The sequence below is a fragment of the Lissotriton vulgaris genome, chromosome 5, assembly GCF_964263255.1.
Source record: "Lissotriton vulgaris chromosome 5, aLisVul1.2, whole genome shotgun sequence".
In the NCBI taxonomy this organism is placed as follows: Eukaryota; Metazoa; Chordata; class Amphibia; order Caudata; family Salamandridae; genus Lissotriton; species Lissotriton vulgaris.
The window spans coordinates 864621829-864643918 of NC_141693.1; positions in this window are offsets into that span (position 1 = coordinate 864621829).

Sequence of the window (22090 nt, forward strand, 5' to 3'; positions counted from 1 at the left end):
CAGCAATTTGGTGTGAGGATCGGGGAGGGTGAGAGAGGGCAGTTTTCGACCTGCGGAGCTACTCCTGTGTAAGAAGGAAGAAGTGAGAACTACTGGTATTCAAGTAAGAAGGTTGCGAGACTGCTACTCTCACAGTCCTATTTAGTCCTTGTTCACTTTGGAGACTGCTCATTTCAAAGTAAGACTGCCAATAGACTGCCTCACTCCCATTACATTTTGGGTCCTTTGTAAGACGGTGCTTGGGTGACGTGGGGACTGCTGGTTTTCATATAAGACTGCCTAAGACTGCTACGTCCCCCAGTCCTATCAGTCCCCGTTAGACGTTATCTGGTTGCCCTCCCCTCCTAACCTTTAGCCCTCTGCAAGACATTCCCCCGATAAATTTCGTTCCATTCTGCCTCCCAACGCCCCTGCAACCTAATGTTTTGTCTTTCTTTCCCCCCAAAGGAAAAAGAATAATCTATATTTCAGGAACCATGGGGCAGCAAACTATATCCTGTCATGGTTTACTCCGTACTGTGTTTGATTCTTAATTACAGGTGTGACAATAATTCTTGAGCTGCGGCCTATGTTTGAGTGATTTCATGACGATAGGCCTCGGCGTTCTTTTGATCCTTGGGGTTCAGTTCTTAGTGTAGCTGCTTTATTAGTGAAGTGTGACACTGTGCATTTTTACAAGTTACAGGTGATGGAAAGCAGTGATATCTGGGTATTCCAGGGTACACACTCCAAAGTACCTACCTTCAGTTTTACGGTGCAGTGTGTGACATCCCATATACAGGTTTGACAAGTACCCCAGTATTTCAGGTTCCATTCGTGTGTTGGCAGTGAAAGTTTAGTTCGACACACACCATATCACAGTCCCTAACTGTATGGTTGCTAGAGCCTATTTAACATATAGTAATCCACTATTGAACTTTGACCCTCGTCAGTGAGTCACTGCATTATTCACGGTGATTCACACACCATTTTATGTTGTATCTTATTACTACGATGGTATCAACTTTTTATACGAGATTATCCATTGGACAGATAGGCATTTTAATTTAATTCAATTAACAGGTGTTATCTTTGCTGAAATGATCCTGCATCCTGAGTTATTTCTCTTTCCTACCTTGTTTGTTTTACGCCTTGTATTGGGTGTTTTGGTAAAAAGGGTGTATCTTAGTTCTTTGTGCAGTGATAATGTCAGCCTATGAAAAGCTAAATATCTTAGTTCTTGGTGCAGTGATGGTGTACAGCCTGTGAAAAGCTTATTTTGTAATCTCATAGCAACCCTAGTACTCCAGTGATACAGTACAGTGTGTTACATCTACCCACACAGTAATTACGTGGTACCCCTGTACTTCACATAAAGTTTTTCTTACTGTTAGTGCGCCTACAGAACATTTTGGGGCATTCTCATTTTTCAATGTCTTTGGGATCTTCAGCGGATCTTCAGCAATATATATACGGTCAGTTGTACTGCTAGTACCCAGAGTACTTTGGTGTGTCCACATTTAGTTAGCTCCACCCTTTGGTAAGTGGGCTTCCTCTTTCCCCCCCCCATTGTCTCTAGTGGGGTTAGCATTGTAGGGACCCCTTCCTCTGGGTGCTTATGTCCGCTAGCCAATTGTACTTCTGCTCCTTCCTTTAAATTTATAGGGAGTTTTTCCACCCTTCCCTCCTCCATGGCTGCCCTGTCCACATACTTCTGGGACCAGCATGCATGGTGTACCCACAATCCCTGCATTAGAGAGGAACTACGTAAGGTGAATGATCGGGATAGCTTTGCCACGCACTATGTGTCTAAACACAAGGTATCGCCAATGAGTTATGCTGGGGAGCCCACACACCTGAGGGGCATGGTAAAGATGAAGGCCTTACCCGCACAGGGGAGTTGGGAGAGTAGTACCCTCATGTCAGGGATCTTTGGTAAGATGTACCCTCCATCCACTCATTAAGAGAAGTTTTCAGTTTGGCCAACCTATTGGATACACTTCCAGTGTATCTTGGAGAAGTTCCACCAGTAGAACCTGTTGGTGGTGTATGTCAGGTTTAAGGTACCTTTGAGGTTAATTATACTATATCTTTTCCCGCACAATAGGAGTATATAAATGATAAAGGTCCAGATAATGACTCATTGTGCCTTGTACATTTACATTATGCTCCCCAGCATCTTGTAGGTAAATGCGTAAGGGGTTTCTGGGTTGTGGAAATGTACATTTGTGATGGAATTGTACTTAAGTGACCTATGTTCCATACAACTTTGCTATTCATGTGGTGTCCTCCCTCCACTGTCTCCTTCCAGCTGGGAAGGCCTCCCTTCGCCCCCCCCCCTCCCCTCCTTGGTTGAAGTCTTTTCAGGTTGCATTCTGGCTCATCAACGACTTCCTGGACAGTTTGATCAACTTCAAGTACCTACCTTCAGTTTTACGGTGCAGTGTGTGACATCCCATATACAGGTTTGACAAGTACCCCAGTATTTCAGGTTCCATTCGTGCGTTGGCAGTGAAAGTTTAGTTCGACACACACCATATCACAGTCCCTAACTGTATGGTTGCTAGAGCCTATTTAACATATAGTAATCCACTATTGAACTTTGACCCTCGTCAGTGAGTCACAGCATTATTCACGGTGATTCACACACCATTTTATGTTGTATCTTATTACTACGATGGTATCAACTTTTTATACGAGATTATCCATTGGACAGATAGGCATTTTAATTTAATTCAATTAACAGGTGTTATCTTTGCTGAAATGATCCTGCATCCTGAGTTATTTCTCTTTCCTACCTTGTTTGTTTTACGCCTTGTATTGGGTGTTTTGGTAAAAAGGGTGTATCTTAGTTCTTTGTGCAGTGATAATGTCAGCCTATGAAAAGCTAAATATCTTAGTTCTTGGTGCAGTGATGATGTACAGCCTGTGAAAAGCTTATTTTGTAATCTCATAGCAACCCTAGTACTCCAGTGATACAGTACAGTGTGTTACATCTACCCACACAGTAATTACGTGGTACCCCTGTACTTCACATAAAGTTTTTCTTACTGTTAGTGCGCCTACAGAACATTTTGGGGCATTCTCATTTTTCAATGTCTTTGGGATCTTCAGCGGATCTTCAGCAATATATATACGGTCAGTTGTACTGCTAGTACCCAGAGTACTTTGGTGTGTCCACATTTAGTTAGCTCCACCCTTTGGTAAGTGGGCTTCCTCTTCCCCCCCCCCTAAGATATTTAGCTTTTCATAGGCTGACATTATCACTGCACAAAGAACTAAGATACACCCTTTTTACCAAAACACCCAATACAAGGCGTAAAACAAACAAGGTAGGAAAGAGAAATAACTCAGGATGCAGGATCATTTCAGCAAAGATAACACCTGTTAATTGAATTAAATTAAAATGCCTATCTGTCCAATGGATAATCTCGTATAAAAAGTTGATACCATCGTAGTAATAAGATACAACATAAAATGGTGTGTGAATCACCGTGAATAATGCAGTGACTCACTGACGAGGGTCAAAGTTCAATAGTGGATTACTATATGTTAAATAGGCTCTAGCAACCATACAGTTAGGGACTGTGATATGGTGTGTGTCGAACTAAACTTTCACTGCCAACACACGAATGGAACCTGAAATACTGGGGTACTTGTCAAACCTGTATATGGGATGTCACACACTGCACCGTAAAACTGAAGGTAGGTACTTTGGAGTGTGTACCCTGGAATACCCAGATATCACTGCTTTCCATCACCTGTAACTTGTAAAAATGCACAGTGTCACACTTCACTAATAAAGCAGCTACACTAAGAACTGAACCCCAAGGATCAAAAGAACGCCGAGGCCTATCGTCATGAAATCACTCAAACATAGGCCGCAGCTCAAGAATTATTGTCACACCTGTAATTAAGAATCAAACACAGTACGGAGTAAACCATGACAGGATATAGTTTGCTGCCCGATGTACCCTCCATCCACTCATTAGGAGAAGTTTTCAGTTTGGCGACGAGGTGAAGAACCTGGCACAGGGGGCCTTGCTGTCACCTCCCCTTTCAGTAATCTCTCCATCCAGTGAACAGGTGCTATAGTTACTGGTGAATGCGATGCGTTACTTGAAGGAAACTACCTGCTAATCTGTAGATGATGACAGATTATTGTCCCGAGTGCCAAGTGACAAGTGATTCAGATAAGAAAAAGGAAGGATACTTCAGGAATTTCGAGATGCGAAGAAAGATGTGAATATGATGACAGTGCCGAGTCTATTGGGTGAAAAAGTAGAGGAAGATAATACCTGGCAGAGGTGAAAGAGGCGTCTGGCGTGGTACTTGCTGTATCAGAGACTGATTTCCAGCTAATCATATCCCTGACTCCACTGGCACTACGTGGGACTTGTTCGGTGAGTGGAGTGAACCTTGAGGCCCCTGCAGTAGGGGGGCTGGTGGCTGATTCACCGCTGTGTTTCAAGCCTCACCCAGCACCGGGTCCGCCTGTGTTGTCTCACGCTGTGGGGGTGAACGAGGCTGTCATTGAGGACGGTGTTTAGAGGTGCCTTGTCCAGCTGACGTCCTCCGGTGCCTTTGCCGCGTTCTTTAGTGCTGCTGTTCGACGGTTCCACCGAGGCTTTCTCTCGGTTTGCCCTGCCTGTGGCCCTTTATCGACCGTTGCTCCATGCTGCTTCACTGGCTGACGAGCACCGAGAGTGGTTTCCCTCAGTGTGCTCCGCCAGTCATAACCTGCAGTGCGCAGAACCACACTGGGAGAGGGCAGAGGGCAGTCATTCCTGTCAGCCAAGAGGCGCTCGTCAATCGCCTCAGAGCAACCTCGTCAATTTCATTTTGCCTGCGCTGTGTCTGAAGAGATTTCCAGTCAGCGTTGGACAGGCGCAGTCTTCAGACACTGCTCTCCTGGTATCGTTGTGATTGCTGGGTCTGCGCAGCTGTGTGGCAGGAAAATCCTGTCAGGAAGCCTTGCAAGTCAAGAGGCAGTGTTATTCCGGCGCTCCAGCCATTTCAGGGCCGCCATACTTTTATCTTCAGATTTATTTCTGTTCGTGCTGTGAACCAAGTGCTGCAGCAATTTGGTGTGAGGATCGGGGAGGGTGAGAGAGGGCAGTTTTCGACCTGCGGAGCTACTCCTGTGTAAGAAGGAAGAAGTGAGAACTACTGGTATTCAAGTAAGAAGGTTGCAAGACTGCTACTCTCACAGTCCTATTTAGTCCTTGTTCACTTTGGAGACTGCTCATTTCAAAGTAAGACTGCCAATAGACTGCCTCACTCCCATTACTTTGTGGGTCCTTTGTAAGACGGTGCTTGGGTGACGTGGGGACTGCTGGTTTTCATATAAGACTGCCTAAGACTGCTACGTCCCCCAGTCCTATCAGTCCCCGTTAGACGTTATCTGGTTGCCCTCCCCTCCTAACCTTTAGCCCTCTGCAAGACATTCCCCCGATAAATTTCGTTCCATTCTGCCTCCCAACGCCCCTGCAACCTAATGTTTTGTCTTTCTTTCCCCCCAAAGGAAAAAGAATAATCTATATTTCAGGAACCATGGGGCAGCAAACTATATCCTGTCATGGTTTACTCCGTACTGTGTTTGATTCTTAATTACAGGTGTGACAATAATTCTTGAGCTGCGGCCTATGTTTGAGTGATTTCATGACGATAGGCCTCGGCGTTCTTTTGATCCTTGGGGTTCAGTTCTTAGTGTAGCTGCTTTATTAGTGAAGTGTGACACTGTGCATTTTTACAAGTTACAGGTGATGGAAAGCAGTGATATCTGGGTATTCCAGGGTACACACTCCAAAGTACCTACCTTCAGTTTTACGGTGCAGTGTGTGACATCCCATATACAGGTTTGACAAGTACCCCAGTATTTCAGGTTCCATTCGTGTGTTGGCAGTGAAAGTTTAGTTCGACACACACCATATCACAGTCCCTAACTGTATGGTTGCTAGAGCCTATTTAACATATAGTAATCCACTATTGAACTTTGACCCTCGTCAGTGAGTCACTGCATTATTCACGGTGATTCACACACCATTTTATGTTGTATCTTATTACTACGATGGTTATTACTTTACAACACACGGTCATTGATACTTTTAATTCAGAGCCTATATGAGAATGCAGTGGCTAATATAATTATTAATTCGGAAGTGGTAGGATCTATTAAATTAAGCGAGGCACAAGGCAAGGCTGTCCTCTATCACTGGTGCTATTTGCGTTCTTTATTGAACCCCTAGCAAAAGCCATTCGCAATTGTGTCGATATTCGCCCTCCAATTACAGCAATGCCTAAAATAAAGCTATAGGCAGATGACATCTTGCTTTTAATTAAGCCCAAAGTGGAGGTGCAATCCAAGGTCTTCAAGTTGTTTGAGGACTTTGAAGCTTTAGGGGGATATCGCATAAATAAAGGCAAGACGGAAGTTATACAGTGTGGGAGTGACACTATAAATCTACACCCTGATAAACCCTAATGCAAAGAGATATTTGGGAATATTTTTCTCCAATCTAATTGATGATTTATATAAATTAAACTTTCTTCCCCTAATAAATAAAGTTGAAGTGCTGTTCTCCCGATGGAACTTACTTCCTTTGTCTATAATGGGATGTGTGGCTTTGATCAAAATGTCTGTTTTACCGTTATTTAATTTTTGTTTGCCTCAATTCCGTGCACTTTATCAAGCTCTTTCTTTTCTCAGGTTGAGTCAATGTTTACAGCCTTTATTTGGGCAAAAAAAGTCCCACGTCTAGCACTTAGCACTTTATATGAAGACTTGGATCAGGGTGGTTTAGCACTTTCCAATCCTAAAAGCTACTATGATGCGTTTTTTGCACAATATTTATCGAGGTTCAAGCCCATACCACAAGTACATTTTTTTACCAACTTTTTTATCAATCTCATGTGTCAGGACAGCCAAATTCATTCTCCCCTGTTAATGTTCAGATCTCCAAAGCTGGTTCGCTACAAGAGCTTGCAATGGCTTTTTAAAAGAAGGCAGGCATTCTTTAAAAAATATTCTATACGGCATTTAACTCTGCTTCCTTGTTAGAAGAAATCCTCCCCTTCATAGGTGTTACACAACCCAGATATCTGGCCGTAAAATGGGCAGAAGCGGGGTATGTTAAAATTTCTGATTTTATACGGGATGGTAACTGGGTGTCTATAGTAGTATGCGCCAATTATTGACCAATGATTTTATCCTAATGAACTCTTATAGCACTTTATTTAAATATCTTGCTGAAACAAGTGTCATCTCTTCTTTGGCTCAAAGTCAGTTGGTGGAGGATATTTTAGTTAAGGTATCAGACAGGAAGCCTGGTGCCTGGAAAAAATATTTGTCCTCTGTAAGGGGAGTGGATGTTGAATCTAAAGCCTTAAGGAAATGGTTAGACAAGGAAAACTGTGAAATCTCCCCCATATTTGGACCACTATCAACAGGCTAAATTTGAGATCTTTAAGAGGGACAAACTGGCACAGGACGTTATTTTTTAGTAAATGCTGCTGTATCGAACCGCAGTTGCCCTCGCAAAGATGTACCCCAATCAGTCTTCCCAATGTTTCCGATGTCTGAATTATCCTGTTGCCAATTGGTCACATATCATGCTCCGCTGTCCAAAGATTAATGTGTACTGGGTAGAGGTATTTGTGTATCTTGAAAAGGAATGTAATTTACAGTTGGAACGAAATGACAGGTTAATTTTATTTGGCTTTGATCCGGATCTCCCTTTTGTAGATTCAGTGACTAGATTTTTATACATAGCTATGGCGATTGCAAGGTCACTAGTCCTATAAAATTGGCGTTCCGACTCAATTCCGTCAGCTTTGGAATGGGGGCAGAAGATGAGAAGGGTGAAGAAAAGTGAATATACCTTCGTAGCAAGAAATGTGGGACGTAAGAAATTTAATAAAACATGGGGTTCGAGCTTTGATTAAAGCAGAGGGAGAGGATGTAGTTGCTTGTTTTTTGTTGGAGGGGTGGAATGAGATTTTAGACCTCGTCAATTGTCTATTTATCTATTTATTGTGTGAATGTTTACAGGGGGCTTTTTCTGTGGGACATTTGTATTTTTGTACCTGACTAACTCTTTTTTATGAAATGTATAGCAAGTCTGTGATGTGGGATAGTGACTCATTGCGATTCATTTTGTTAAAATAGATTTTAATTTTTTAGTCTCTTTGCTATGATATAATGATGTAATATATAAATTTTTATGTTTGACAAACCCCAGCTTCACCCACAGAGAAAATGCTAGGGGTAAAAAGAAACTGAAGAAAATCTGAAAAGAGTGATAAACACATTTTCTGATGAGAGATACAATTTTGATGAACCTGAAAGGGCAAACAAGGGATAATCATTAAAACAATAGATATAACTTCTAGTAACAAAACAGCTAAAACCTTCAAGCCAAAACAAATACGGGAAATTCTGACAAATTAATATAGTAAAGAATCCTCGAATATCAAATGAATCTTTAAAAAAAAACTGGCACATCATGAAAAGGGAACCTGCAATTGGACATAATCAAGAAAAACAGTTTAGATTGTCTCCAAGTTGTACTGTTAAGAGAATGTGGTTTTCATTAAGGACAGGGAGGCTAGCATTGTGAACTAGTTATTTATTACCACTCTTTAACAGCCACTAAATCAAATTTCAGCCAAAGCCAACATTTCAGAATTAGAACATTAACACAGTCCATATAAACCTCAACATATCAGCCATCTTCCTCTTTGCATCTGCTCTGAAAACTGCACCAGAAATTGCACTTTCTAAAGGCCAAACCCTTCTTCCTTGCCAGAAGATGGAAACTGTTTAACATCTGTCACATGAATTAATAACAGTAACTGCCTTTTGAACACTGAAATCCCATAAAGGAAAAATATGAGCAGATTTATGAATATCTATAGTCTGATCCAGCTACCAATGCAGAGGGTGGGCTGGGAGGAATAATGCTTGCCTCTGTGTGTTTAATGAAATCCAGATTCTCCTAACACTCTCACTTGGGGAAATCTACATTGTGTGACAAGACTGAAGACTAGTGTTACGCCTCTTCAAAGCTTTTAAGAGCTACTTCAGACACCTGCTCAATCTAACTAAGGTAAAACCACATACACGCCTGCATTTGACAATCTGCTGATCCCAGGAGCGAGTCACCTATTGGGGTATAGCTAGCACTATGTAGTACCTCAGTCTCCAAACTAGCAACCAGATCCTCTGTATCATAACAAATAGAGGGAAATTAATTAATTAATTAATTGTGGGTTTGTAATGCACTAGAATCGAAAAGGAGTATCTCTGTGCAGTAGACCGCTGGGGAACCCGTCCTGGCTTTCCCTGTGAGATGGTCCCTACTGGGTATCTCCAAGGTGAAACCAGGCATCCCTGGCGTATGTGGGGGGCCGTTGTGGAGATGAGGCAAGCTAATGCCCAGAGTTGCCGAGTGTGATCCCTGGTTAGAATAGGCACCGAGGAGAGAATTATCGAGTCCGCTGACCCTGGTCCACAACCCTGCCGCGTTGGGAATTGAACCCTGGTGCTGGGCCGTCCTCTGCTCTTGGGTCTGCCGCCTCTAACCAGTGAGCCACACCACTCCACGTGCATATAAATGTATCCCTGCCAATCTTGTTGAAATGCATCTACCACCATGCATGCGGATCAGGCCTCCATCTGAAGTACTTCACCAACAGGCTTGTCAACCAAGATCCACCTCAAAATGACCCAATGTTTCTGCACCTTCCAAAAACTTCATGACTGATGCTCCAGGCACTATGGTTTTCAATCCCCTACTCAATCACTAGCCTAGTGAATATTCCGTTCTGAGCACTATTGTATTCTCCAAACAAGAACAGCATAACTCTTTTGCCATCCCTATCAACCTGAGTGACCTGTTACCAGGGCCGGACTGGGAACCAAAACCGACCCCGGCAAAGTGCTCACCGGCCTTGCCTTGGGGGAAGTTGGGGGGTGCGACCGAGCTCTTTGCCGGGGCCGGTTTTCGCCCATTTTGTTACAGGGTCGTTTTGCAGCTATGCAGCATAAACAGCCCTATAACAAAAACGGCCCCCAGGGACCCAAATCCGGCCCCCACCCTTGTGGCGCACCGGGGGATTGCCCGGTGTCCGCAACGGCCAGTCCGGCCCTGCCTGCTACTACCCAAATGATTTATATACCGAACCCCACACAAGTTGTCCATCTTCATTAAAACATTGCACTTAGCCAAGAGTTTCTAAAAACTCTTCATAGCAGAGAAGACAGCCTTTATCTCCAGACAATTCATAGGTAGACATGTTTTTGTTTAGAGTCACCATCTTCCTGTCTCCTGATGGCACAAATGTGGCCCCAACTGTACAACCAAACATCTGTTTCTAGCACAAAATCTGATGTTACTCCAAAACTTGCTCAACTGTTCCACACTTCTAAGTTCTCCACACACCAAATTAGCTTCTCTTTTCCCTCTTCTCTAGGATGTCGCTAGGGCAGTATTACAGTAAGTGTGCACTGTCTCAGGTTGTGCCACAGTGCACTTTTAGCTAGGTGCGCTGGGCGCAAACAGGACAGTGTGCTCTGGTATTGATAAAATGCTATCCTCAAGTCAGCTGTAAACGTGTGCTGCCCTGGGGCCAGCATATTAGTGACAAACAAACCATCTGATTGAAATTGCCTGTCGCCTGTCACAGTGCAGGTGGCATCCGACCTGCACTTTCAAGGGGGGCAGAAATAGCTCTGCAGGCAGGTTTACCGAGTGACTGCACCTAGCTGTAGGGGGATGTCTGAGAGTCCGTAGAAACCCATTCTCTCACTCTAGGGGGTACCTAGGGTGTGCACTGACTCTGTACCACCTCTGTTTGCACCCTTTAGCACTCACTTTACCTCTGTGCCCATGTCCCTCATAAGACTCTGTGCAGAGCCAAATGGTTTCTCTCAATTTAATGGGTTCACACCCCCAAAGAAATAAGGAAACACCCTCTAGGAAAGCCCCAGACCTACTGTGCGAGCTAGTGCTATCTGTACTGCAGAAGGGACAGCACAAGAGTCTGTGGCCATGGGGATGCAAAAAGCAGTCACGGATTCCTGTTCCACTGCACTTAATGTAATATGACTCCTGAAATCCATAATACAAACCTTTTCTCAGACCAAGGGGGTCATTAGGATGACGGGCGGACATAGTCCGCCCGCCATCCTATCGGATTATGGGACCGCCCGGCATAAGGGCGGGGGACCGGGGGGGGGGGGGGGGAGGTATTAAAATGCGCCCGCCACAGTGGCGGGCGCATACTGCATTTTTAACATTGTGGCGGGCGGTGCTCTCAGCACGGCCCGCCACAATGCTAAAAATGCATGTGATGCTTTTGCATACACAAAGCAGCAGGCACCGCACGTTGCCTGCCGCATTTTGTATGCAAATGCAGGGAGGTGCCACAGGTACCCCCCATGTGCACCCACATCACGCCTTCACCATGGGGGCCTGCAGGGGGCCCCCAAAGTGAAGACCACCTGCCTCCGCCACGGAAAGGCATTCCCCAAAGCCCATACTAATATGGCTGGCGGTGTCTGATAGACTTCACCACTATTTTAAACCTTTTCCGACCTGCGACCGGGGTGAAAAAGCGGCGGACGGTCTTTCCGTCCACCGCGGTCCTTCCGCCATAGTAATATGGCGGGAGGAAATGGGTGACGGGTGGACAAGGATGTCGGGCGGATCTCCACCGCCCGCATGGCGGTGGCGATCGGCCCAACATCCTAATGGGCCCCTAAGTGTTTGTAACTGCTGACGTTCTTATAATGCATTGGGCATAGAAAAAGGCTTGTATTGATAAAGAAATCAGTTCTATGGCCCAAGTCAGAGTTCTTAATGAAACCTCCTCCTTGTTCAAAGTGCTCCTCGCTTCTGCTTTTATCATCTTTTTCTGCACCAGAAGACTTACAGTCGTCTTTACTATATTCACATGGAAACAGAAAAATTATCTCACTCTCTGTGGGCTCCAAAATCAACTTCACACTGTTATAGTAAAGCCCAAACACTCTAACAACTCTACTACCAAATCCAGATGATCTTTCAATTCCATGTAACTATGATACATACACATGAAGTCATCCAGATACATGATCATTCATACACCTCTCTCCATCAGCCTCTATACATTTGAACACCACAGAGTCAAAGCTAACCAAAACTGATAAACATTCTTGACAAACTGAATTGTAGGAACCTTCAAGCGTCCTCTGCTGTGGAAATCGTGATGTAAGCATTCTTGAAATATATCTTTATGGACCATACCATATCTGTAGAATTGCACTCAAAAGAGAAATCCCTTCCATCTTGAAATATCTGTCCACAGTACCTTGTTCTTTACCTGGAAAGTCATATTCACAAAAGATTTTCACTCTTCTGATACCCTATTGATAGCAGCCTATACCAACAATTTCTTGTGCCTCCAAAAACCTCTGATCCTTTGAAAACACAATCTTTCTTGTGTCTACATTTTAATATGACAGTTCTCTGAAATATTTCATATATCCTTCCGCTATCCACAGGACCCACTGATCTTTTGACCAAAATTCTCCCAAATTATTCTGAAAGCCTTCACTCTCTGCTACCTTTTTGGTAGAAAAACCAAGAGACATTCTCATGCATGCATGGCCTTGCACAGTCTGCTTGGCACTGCCTCTGGGAGTTTATCCTCTGCCAGATCTTCCTTTTTATGTGGAAAAAGTATTGCTGATTGGGACCCTCTGAAGGTTCCTTTTACCTGCATCTGTTACTAGGACTTTGAGAGCATGTGGCCAGAGAAAAAGCTCCTTGTAAATAGACACCCTCTAAATACTCTTCACAAGGAAGGCTGGCTTTGTTCAAAGCCATAAAGGATGATACATATTTACATACTCACTTCAGTATGTCACCTCTAAAGAGCAACCCATTTGAGTCCTCATTAGGCACCCTTTTGGTAAATTTACCTAACTTCTGGCTTCTCCCCATAAGTACAGCATGTTTCTTTTCTTTGAATGATGCCGGATTAGCTTTTTCCGAAAGACATATTGCATGTTGGCTCCATCCTCTTAACAAACCCACATCCTTGGTCACCCCCTTAGAATGTGCTTCCACAGCCATATCCAGTATATGAGCCGCCACCTAACTACGTTCAGGAACCTATCTTGGCACAAATTTAATGCCCTCTCTAGTCCTTTTATATGGTTGCAACCCAGCTTGAAAAGGAAACCTTTAAAGTCTAGTTCAAAATCAGTTGACTTCAACGGCAAGTGTGAGTGGTCTCCAACAGTTACAACATATGACCGAGAAACGTTTGAAACTAAACTGTGTATAGTATGCTTCTACGAAAATAGATCCCTTTTCCTTGTTTCACTTCTCTAAAAAAATCCACCCAATGGAAAATGCATCATCAACTGGGATTACCCACACCAAATCAACCACATGTCTCCATAAACACATAAACAAATCAATCTAAATACCTACCAAACCGATTAAAATGACTTTATTAAAACACAAGTAAATAGACACTTAGGTGTCAAAGAGCAGCAAAGAAATGAGGAGCATGACTAATATGTTAGGTGCTTGTAGGATCTGTGTTAATATTCTAATTCTGGATTGTTGGGTTTGGTTGAAGTTGCTTTTTGTTGGCTGCTAAGGAGACGCAATAACATACATAATTCTAGTTCTCGTCTCGTCATGAGATTACCTCTGCATTTCAAGTAATAATATAAGAGAAGTAGTGATCTGGTGTTGCTATCTCAACAGTGTGTACGGAGCTGTTAGGATTCACCCGACAGCAAGCTTCAAAGATCACACCTCTGACTACATGGGGTTGTGAATGTGCTGGAGAATCATGGAATTGGAAGGTAACATGGCATATAGTAGCGGCTGCTGCTATTGTAAAGTGGTAGGGCGGTGAGGTGGAGGCTTGGGGTTTGATTTTTAAAATAAAATAAAATAAAAACACTTACCTGCCGCTCCACTCCTGCTGTTGGACGCCTCATTGATCATCTCATCCCAGAAGTGGATGGGTTTCACGGCACAGGCTCCCCACCCAAACCAGACGTTGCTCTCATACTATACCTAGAATAAGAGCAGTGCCTGGATTGGCCTGAGCGGGCTAGTTTAACGCTCACTCAGACACAGTGAGTCTGCAGCTATTCTCCAACCCATCTATACAACATAGCATGGCTGGAGAAACCTAAATGTGCACATCTGTTTGGCCGGCCTAAGACGACCGGCCAAACTGACATGCGCCCTTATAAGTGCCTACCACTCCTCCCTACTGCTGACATGACACTCTTCAGCATAGCCCGCTCCGCCCTAACCTCGGCTCGGCTGATGATATGGTAAGGAAAACAAAATGGGTCCTAAATCCAACTCCGAGGCCTGATAATTCTCGCCTCGGCGCCTACTCTAACCTTGGGTTCCACTCTGCAACTCTGGGCAATAGCTTGCTTAATCTTCACAACGGCCCCTTCAACGCAGGGGATGCCTGGTCTCACCTTGGGGGTGCCCAGAAGGGACCATCTCACAGGGAAAGCCAGGACGGGTTCCCCGGCGGTATACAGCGCCGGGACGCCCGCGGTGCGGGCAGCTGTGCGCTTTACAAGTATACAACATTTACATTTACATGGCCATTATACCACCGAGCTTCCTTCACCTCCAAGTCGTCCTCATATAGAGGACAACATGTTGTTAGGTATCAGGGGTGGGTCTAGCAAGGGACAAGTGGAAATTAGCAGAAGAGGGACATCTACGTGCAAGTTAACCCCTATAAACACTAGTGCAGAAACCCATGATGGGGCAGACGGTCCTATCACTTTTAGAAACTATGAAAACCCGAATAACGTGTCTCACGCCAGCACAGACTAAGGGACAACCTTAAGGCTTGTCTCTTCGGAATGTGGCAGGGGTAAGCAACAAATTGCCCCCCCCCCCCTCATTGGAATAACTTTATGGAGGGCTATGACTCTGAAGGGCCGTGAAGAAAATCCTTAGACATTTAAAATATAGATGCCAAAGGAACGAGGGGGGGGGGTGTCCATCTGCCACTATCAAACAGCTATGAGATTTTCTGGATAAAAGAACTACCGAAAATCCTTTGTTGATAGGAGGAGATCTGAATGTCACATTTGAGCCTTTAGATAGGAGTGATGAGTCAAGTGAGGAAGACACTGAGTGGTCAGTCCCCCCACTAGAACTCCCTCCAATCATGAAATGGTCCCATGTTGCACTCCAAGTAAAAGCTCAAACCCTAGATTATGGGCTAAGGGCAGCTAATGAAAGGACAAGTTCAAATAAAATGGGTGCCCACACTTTCAATAGGGTAAATAACCTGAATAGGGTAAATACCTTGATAGATTTGCAGCTATGGATCGAAGTCATTGATATGTCTGTTGACGAAACCATTGATAGTGACCATAATCCACTCAGCCTAAGTTTAAGAGTGACTTGGGCGGTTCCTGTCATTCAGACTGTAGACCACCAGATCACCAAGGAAGTCCAGGCATCCAACAACCAATGACCTGCATAAAGTGGCGCAAGATAATTTTGCATGACGACAAATTATACGGGCTGCACAATGATCTACAAGAAGGCGTGTCTAAACTAGAGTTGCTATGAGAAAACAGGAGGCCTAGCCGGGGTAACTAATGTTCACACAGACCTCAATTATTCTCATATTTCACTGTAAAAGAAAATGGAGGAGCATTCCAATATCACTGATATAACTGGCATCTATTTGACAATGTGTCTCTCTGTCCCAGACAGATTTTCTCATCGTGTTGGAGCCCTAAGGAGCCCCGCGTATAGAGAACTAAGGATATTATTATAAAACCTACCTCTGAAACTGAGGTGGGTAACATGTTTTATATTTTTTTGGAAATCAAGATGTATAAACATGAGGATACCGTATTTAGAGTTGTTGCCCAAATAAGGCAAACCTAAAAGAGCTGTGAAAGTTGGGGAGTGCTTGTTTATATGTGGTCCCTGCAGACAATTGTGTACATCACTTTTATGTTTTGAGATTATTGCTAATGATATGTGTATTTTATTGTGCCCATTAAGAAAAGATTCTCATACATTGATGTTGATATGTATGTTTTTATGCTCTGTTCTCATTAGGTTCTATAAGGCTTTAATACAAGGGTATATATATTGTGCTCATTTAGAAAAGATTTTTAAATATTGATGTTGATATGCATGTTTTTATGCATTGTTCTTATTAGGTTTTTATCGTGCTTCAATACACGGGAGACTATTATTCTGTGTGTCTTGAAGAAGGTGGTTGTTATCAAGGGAGTATCACCGAAACGCGTTGACGCCTTTTTTTCTATTCATGCGGTTATATCCAGGGAACATGTTCATGCCCAATAGATGATTTTATTGATGGACATTTGAACAGACAAATGAAATGAATTCCATGTGGAACAATCCAAATGTGATGTGACCAATAGATTTCACTCTTTCTTTGTCTTTCATAAATTACTTATGTATGGTATTGTGGTTCTTAATGTAGTGTCATGATTTTGATCAGGTTATGAACTTTTGAGAGTAGTAAAATTGTTTTTAATAAATATATATATATATATATATTTTGCATATAACTTTGGCAGTCATCAGTGTGTGTGTTATAATTTGCTGAAAGGGTCCTTTTTCTAACTGTGTGTGTGAGGATTGTGTGCATCTGCCCCATTAAATATTGAGACTTTTATGAATGATATGTGAGTTGAGTACCTTTTGGTTGTCCCAAGAGAATTCCTAATCTTTATTTACCTGTGGTACCCCTTCTCTTGGGTAGGGGGGTCGCTCCCTGTCTCTATAAACATATTTCACTGTAGCCAGGCATCGGGTGACACACTGGAACATCAAAAGGGACCCCGCAACCTGGTTTAACAAAGAGTGTAGAGCCTCCCAAGTTCATCTATCTAAGACAATTAAATCTAAAGATAGAGTAGACATAAACATTGCGAGAAAGAAATATAAATCATCCCTACAAAAATCTAATAGAGAGTAGAACGAACTATGCTGGCAGCAAATCAATAAAGCCTGCAACACAAGAGATTCAAAGAAGTTTTGAGCACTAATAGTATGGGGCGATGAAGCAGGAGTGCCATCTCCACTGAACTTTATCTTGGTATCTGCATGGTATGACCACTTCTGCAAACTTTACTAAGACAATGAAGCACACTGACTACCTAGGGAAGTTTTAAATAGACAGGCCAGACACTAGGCAGTGACCTATTTTTAATAAAGGACATTGAAGCCTCCATTGATAGAATAGTCAAGTCGAAAACTCAAGGCCCAGATGGTATACCATGTGATCTATTTCTTTTAGACAGCTCAAGCTGGTCCTGTTACATCTTATTGCTCTCAAAAGCCATAGGAAGACGTGCTCCAATTCCCTGCTCCTCGCGAGGGGCTGAGGTGGTCCTCATACACAAGAAAGGGACAGAGAACTCCCCAGTAATTATAGGCCCATTAGCCTAATTGAAACAATTCAAAAATTATTTTGTTGAGTGCTTCTACTGGGCTAAGGAAAATGCAATTTTAACCCTTTCCAAGCCGGTTTCAGGAAAAAACTGGGACTGTTGACCAGGTGTTTTGACTCCTCCTTTATTGTAATCAGCAAGGGTAGTCTGGTATAGATTTTATTAAGTTGAAGTCAGCGTTTGATCCAGTCCAAAACCGAAGCTGTGGCAGGTACTCAACAATGTGGGAATTCCAATCGAAATTCTAAACTTAGTCATAAGACTACACAAAGACAACTTTGCTAGATTGAGGTGGGGTACACCGGGGCAACTTAACGAACCAATCCCTGTTGGCAAGGGAATCCAGCAGGGATGCGTACTAGTGCCCACACTCCTCTCACTTTACATGAATGACATAGTACGATTCCTCTCCTTAAATCCTGCTGATGCTCCAATCTTAGACAGGGAAAAGGTTGTTACCCTCCTCTTTGCAGATGATACCTTTCTGGTGTCCAAAAGTGCAAGCGGGCTCCAGTTACTCCTGGATGGATTTAAATGCTTTTGTTACATGCGGGCCTAAGGATAAATGCCATCAAAACAAAATTTATGACTTTATACCCCCATAAATTCCAGAGGGGCAGTCCATCATTGGGAGGAGTATCGCTAGAAAGAGTAAATATGCTTGAATATCTAGGCATTAAACTGCCTGACAAAATGACGTGGAGACCCCATGTCCTGAAACTCAAACAGATAGTTGGGACACAAGGGAAAAAACATCACCAGTCATGAAGCAAACCAGTAGCTGCAGCCCTATACGTGTATGATGCAATGGCAGCTAATTCTGCCATGTACTGGTCAGAACTATGGGGTTTTGAGAATCTAGAGGAGCTTACTAAAACGGAGCACAAATTCCTGAGGAATCTGGAATTGCTACCCCAGAGCACCCAACTTCACCCCTTAATGTTGGACATGGGCAGGAGATGATACATGATATTTCCAAGCTCCACCCATTGCTATTCTTGGCTAGAATTAGAACAAACCCCGGAACTCTCCACTTACGCAAATGCTATGACAGAAGTAACTTGCCTTGATTAAAACAAAGAGATTAGCTGGTTGCGCAATGTAAGGAGGCTCTTAATATACATAGGGCTACAGGATGCTTGGCACAACCATAGTACACCTCCACCACAAAGAAGTATAATCAAACAACATTACTGGGATTGAATTACACAGGCAGCCTGTCAGAAATCTTCCTGGGGGAGGCTAACAATGGAATTTAGACCCCATAAGCAAACCATCCATTTGGAGCCTTATTTAGATCTAATTATAATTTCGTTTGATAGAAAACTGTATATCCAGTTTAGGCTTGGTTCACTCCCTCTATTCGACCTCCAAAGCGGGTTTCAAAACAACACACTAATGCTAAGAAACTGCCTTGGATTCAAATCCCACAAAGAATTCATGCTTCACGTTATGTTTGCATGTCCGGCTTACTCACAGACTAGACCAGGGATCTCCAACCTTTTCTGTAGTGAGAGCTAATTCTGCTCAAGGAAAACCCTGCTGAGCTACTAGCATATGTTATCACTGTAAAATGCTGATGATATGTATTAACATTACACTATGACCACCCTAAGCACAATTATCAGTAGTAACCATCCAAAAATTCCAGGTGAAGTTATCAGCAGAATGCTAGGAAAACGTTTATCAATATTAAATGCTTGTAATCAAGTAAAATTCAAATCATCACATGCTGTGTGCCACAAAGGGTGTTACAACAGCAGTAAGTCTCCCCATCTCAAATTGAATTATCATTCAGCTAACAAATTTAAATGTGTTTTAGAATTGCAATATTTTATCGTCATTAGTATATTCGTTTTTGAAAATACACATATTTTCTATCAAAATCCCTTTCCACTTTGAGCAATCAAACTCCATTTTCCAGAAGAAAAACCTTTTCTGAATAAGCATAATTCTTTCCTTTAAAAATCAAATCACTTTTCATTGTTAGAAAATACACAGTACCTAAACATCAGCTTTTAGTTTTCATTGAGTATTGCCATGTAAAAATGCCTCTCATGGACAAATTATGCTTCAAATACCCTAGTGGGTGAGTAGCGCGCCTTACAAATACTCTTGATTGATTGATTGATTAGAATCATAGGCCATGCTTCCTCACCATAACACTAAGAATGCCTCTAATATGCCAATAATGCCCACTATTAATCCAGGGATATCACTGTGCCACAGCTGGATGCCCAACATAGATCAGTTATGGCCATTGTTATGGGAGAAGCGGTTGCCACTCTGTCAGGAATGGCTAAAAGCAGGCCAGTCATGCTCTTAATATGTCAGTGATGGCAGCAAGTATGTAATTACTAGACTTGTATGCCCAAAATTGTCAAGGACGAAAATATTATGGCTATGGCACAATTATGCTATGAATGGGCGCAATTACGTCAAAGATAACACTCTTATGAAGCAGACCAGCATACATATTTGGCAGTCCTTGATGCTAGGAGTAGCTTTAAGGAATAAACACTGTTTATTTGGGAAGGACACTGTTACACACCCACACAAAAATGAATGTGATGCTTTTAACTTTCTGTGCCCTGGATGCATACTCTCTTCTCCTCAGCTCTTTGGTTGATCATGCTCCCAACTAACACATTTTCACTCTAGTTCTTGCAGTCACACCATTTGGTGGGTCAGCCCTGGTTACTGCTGCTACTATTCTTTAACGTCACACACAGTGCGACTGATCGAGCAGGGCGGATAACATGGCCAATCTCCTTCTTAGGCAGATTTAAAATGGATAAAGATGTTTCATGTGGCAGACGCATAGGCCAATCCTGCAGCTTCCACATGCTTCAACACCCTCCCCATACTCAGCAAGACCTTCAAACGGACCCCCCCCCCGAATCCAGGGAGACCGTCACCCATGCGTTCATCACGAACAGGCTGGACTATGGGAACGCCCTCTATGCCGGAATCAAAAAATCTCTACTCCACAAACTTTAGACTGTCCAGAACTCCGCAGCCAGACTCCTCCTTAGCATCCCACGACAAGCCCAGATTACCCAGCACATACGAGCACTGCACTGGCTCCCCATCGAAAAAAGAGTGACCTTCAAGCTGCTCACATACACCTATAAAGCCCTCCACAACACTGAACCCCAATACTTCAACAAAAGAATCTCCTTTTACACCCCCAAAAGAAACCTCAGTTCCGCTGACCAGGCCTTGGCCGAAATCCCCTGCAACCACAGAACTAGAACAGGAGGCACACCCTTCTCCTACATCATATCCAAGACCTGGAACAAACTCTCCCTCAGCATCAGATGAAGCCCCTCACTGAAAGCATCCAGTAAGAGTCTCAAGACCTGGCTTTTCGAATGACCTGAGCTGCCCAAATCCCCCCACACACTCCCCCAGCGCCTTGAGAACCTCACAGGTGAGTAGGGCACTCTATAAATCCCTGATTTAGGGATTGATAGGCCACCACAGTGTGTTTGAGTGTTATCAACAGTTCCTGCCATTGGGTTGGCTGTCTGTAACTCTTAAGGGTAGTGAAATGAGCAGTACTACCTTCTTTAATATACACAGAATCTCTGAGATTGGCTTGGTTTGGCTTCACCTCTGAGAGCTACTTTGAACTTTGAAAATGCTCAAATCAGATGCCAGACCTTTGTTCGCCTGCGCCATTGCCACATTTCTGGCCATATGTGGTGCATCAGGCGAAGAGTCCTGGCCGGAAGGTCATGAAGTCGCACTGGCACTTTGCAGGGATTGATCAGTTAATTTTATTGTAAAGATACTATAATTATGTATTGTATGTTTTTTAATATTATAGTGTAAATTCCTAAAAGCTGAGGCATGTTTTACCGTAACCTTTTAACTTCTTAACTATAGCTGATATATTTTAAATAACCAATTAGGAAAAATGATTTTATAGTAATTGATGATGAGTTATGATGGAGGAAAACTTTGATGGCATGTTGCCGTAATAACATATTTCTGGATTGGTTTTGTTATCATGTTCTTTTTCAGTGGGGCTATGCTCCTCCGCCATATGGCTTTCATGGCTGTCTGGCAGATAGAGTTTGGGGAACCATTGCTGCAAGTATTGGTGTCTTAACTACTTCAAGATTGTGGTGGTTCACTTCATAGAGAATAGGTGTAATACTTATCCAAGATGGTGAACTTGTTCCTCTTGTTCATTATGGTAAGCAGAGCAGTATAAGAAGGCTACACTTTCAGTTTGCCTGGCAGATCTATGTGTTGGGGGTTCTCATAATCCTCATTTTAATTCATACCCAGCTTCCACTCTGTAGTACATTTGTTGTTTTCTTGACTTACTGAAGGTAGCGCCCCTTAGGCAGGAATTGTTTAATGCTGCTATATACCTCTTACTTTTCCTCACTCTGCTTCTTTCATTCTGCAGTCCTTGGATTCACCTGGTTGGTGAAACTGTCCCATAGCCTCCAGGTTGTGAGTTCCATTACAAATGCTGTATGTCTAACTGTGTAAACACAGTTAGATTATGATTAGATTGTGTAAACACAGTTAGATTGCTCTTTCCCATAGAACCAATTTGCATATGATTGTGCGATGCCTTTTCTTTTAAAGGTGGTGATCACG